The following is a 2,974-nucleotide window of genomic DNA, read 5'->3' as shown; positions in this document are numbered from 1 at the left end:
TCACAATTATCTTATTTTTGTTTGGAAAGGGTTCTAAATCTATCATACATGGTCTCCCATGCTCAACCGTTTTAAAGGAGAATCAGAACCAAAGAGGGATAATGTATTATGCAAAGTTTGAAGATAATACTCTACTATTTAGTTACATCATTCATGAAATGTGTGCATTTTATGACATTTATCAAAAATAATTCCTGGAAATTCTTAAATATGACCATTAACAAGCTATGGTTTATGTCCATCCTGAACCTAACTGTAATTATCTGCTAATTATCTCTGTTTAGTGCCATGGAAACGAGCCACTGCTGCAGTAGCTGCAGCTGACGTTCTCCTCGTTTTCATCTCCATCTCTGTGTGGATCTTGTGAGCAGTTTTGTTACAATAACATGTTGCTTGTAAATTTTTTTTAGTGTATATTTTAATATCTTAATATTCTTTACTAATTTCTTTCCAGCAGGAAAAACAAACAACAGCTCAGACCTGAAGCAGGACAAGCCCCCAGAGAACAGGTTAGAGAAGAAATATATTTGTCTCTAATCATCCTTTTAATTAAATCAATTTTTTATATAAAAACGTTGATGTGTCAAGTAGATCATGCAAAAATAACCAGGTGAGGTTAGTTGGTGTGGTCAGTTACTGTTTAATAAAACAATAAACACATTTTTCAATCACTCTTTTCCTATTATTAACCCGGATAAAGCTTTCCTTTGCTTTTATTTTTGCTTTCAGCTTGAATTTTTCTATGTGGTGTCTGTACTTGTAACAATGCTCTTAAGCTCACAGATTTATTGTGACTGGTTTACACAGGTGAAAGAAGAAGAAGATGTTCTCTATGTTTCTGTCCACTTTGTAAAGAAACAGGAAGAGCCACTTTACTCCAACGTCACATCAGCTCAGTCCAGGAGCTACATGATGGAAAACAGGCAGTTAAAACAGATGGAGTATACCACTGTTAACTGTTTAACAACCCCAGCTGTTACAAGGTGAAATTGTCTTAAAGGGCATATCTTTTTTATTCAAGCCATTAGTTTAATGAGTGTGTAATACGTATATCCTATGATATTAACTCTCTTTAAGCAGAACTGAGCCGAACAAGCAAGACGTTGAAGAGGATCCAGATGCTTTGTACAGCAGAGTCAACAAAGCAAGAAAGAAAGGTAAATCTCAAGTTGACCTTTTCCCAGATAAGGATGGGCTCAGAGTTTCTTTAGCAAAAAAACACACAGAGAAACTAAAACCATAGTCCAACAAACAAAAAAAACCCCACCCCAAGTGGAAGACAGGGGCCCTGGAAGGAGGGCAAAAAACAAAAACCAGAGTCCAAAACAACCCAAAAACAACCACCTAAGTTGGTACTGAAGATGCAGGGTCTCTGGAGGCAGGCGGTGTGGCCGGAGATGATGCACAGTCTCATTAGGCAGGCTGTAAAGCCGGAGACGATGCAGAGTCTTAGGGGGCAGGCCGTGAGGCTGGAGAAGATGCAGAGTCTCTGGAGGCCGGCTGTGAGGCTGTAGGGGACAGAGGAGCACCTCTGGAGGACGGCCGTGAGTACAGCAACAGAGAAGGACCTCTGGAGGATGGCCCCGGGGCTGGAAGTGACGGAGGAGGACTTATGGAGGCCGTCAGTGAGGATGGTGACAGAGGAGGGCGTCTAGTGGACGGCGGTGGGGATGGCATGGTTTCTGAAAAGGAGGACACTTTTTTAGGGAAGGGCGCTGCTGATTGGACTGGGCATTCGTTTCCGGACCAACCCCGGAGCTCACAGCTTGGTTCTGCTGCTCTGTAGTCGACCAAAATCGCCGATGATTTTGAAATTTGATATTTTTTTAGGTATGAAAAGTAGGACATGTGTGGGAAAAAGAGGAAGTCTGGTCACCCTACCATATCAACCATTTCGGTGTTTCAGTGAGTGAGTGCTTTTTGCTAAGACGCGTCTTTGCTCAGCAGCTTCGCTCGTTGTAAACCAACCAATCAGCACACAGCTCATCTAAATATTAATGGGCATACCATAAAAGGAATAAAACCTGTTGTTTCATTCTACGGCTTTTAACCAGGCTTGCATTAGGGCTCATAGAACAGCAAATATGCCATTTTCAGCCCCACAAATGTTACACACCCTATTCAGACCTTAAGGACCAGCACCAAATACCCTATATAATCAATCTATGACCCCTTTAAGATCTGAATCAGGAAACACGTTTATAATGCAGTGTGGTTTGTTAATATCACTGATAACTGCATGATTAAGTATTATCAAGATCTTCTACTGTATAATTCATTACTGATGGTCAGATTTGTTTCTTTTTTTGCTTTGTTAGATGACTCAAAAGACCAACAACTGCTTCATCACTGATGGGATCCACACTTACAAGCAGATGACTGTTTCTGAATAAAACATGTAAGAATATCAAAATAGTTCTATGATCTTTGACAGTGGTTTAATTATTCATGTGTTATATGACAGCAGGTTTAACCTGCGCTATAGCAGCACAAGAAATTTGTCCTGCAGTTTAGGGCACCTGCCAATTTCTTTGTATTGTGCTAGATTTATGGTTAGGAATATAACCGTTTAGTTGGATCAGATACAAATGAGCACTTTTACAACCGGTACACATGCTGAGAGATTTTCAGATGAAAACCTCGAGTAATCAGTGTTTGAGTTCACACTGTTAATTTCACAGATTATTTTTACTTGTGTATTCATTATTTACTAAAAGGAAGCACAAAACTTACAAGCATGTTTAAAATAAAAAATATAAAGTCTAAACCCCTGAGAAGCAGAGATATAATGTTTGTTCATTCATTTACTTGTAAATGAGTTTTAAATGTAGGATTATGTAGTTTGGACACACTACTGATATCTTAATTATACAACAGATATCAGACAGTTGCTCAAGGGCCCTTATTCTGAGCCAAAGGTTATGCTGACTTATCTAAATGAGACACATATCATCTGTGTGTTTTAAAATAATTG

At 39.2% G+C, this 2,974-nt stretch overlaps 1 long non-coding RNA gene across 1 annotated transcript; it reads left to right on the top strand.

Moving 5' to 3' along the window:
* Positions 1-454: 454 nt before the first annotated feature.
* Positions 455-2,376, top strand: LOC119786991. Its single transcript, XR_005281272.1, has 4 exons — positions 455-509; positions 808-983; positions 1,081-1,157; positions 2,319-2,376. It is a non-coding gene; the product is annotated as an uncharacterized LOC119786991 (long non-coding RNA).
* The last annotated feature ends 598 nt before the right edge of the window (positions 2,377-2,974 follow it).

Source organism: Cyprinodon tularosa, unplaced genomic scaffold (genome assembly GCF_016077235.1).
Source record: "Cyprinodon tularosa strain WSP-4 unplaced genomic scaffold, ASM1607723v1 ctg285, whole genome shotgun sequence".
NCBI classification, from domain to species: Eukaryota; Metazoa; Chordata; class Actinopteri; order Cyprinodontiformes; family Cyprinodontidae; genus Cyprinodon; species Cyprinodon tularosa.
This window is presented reverse-complemented; position numbering and strand designations above follow the sequence as displayed.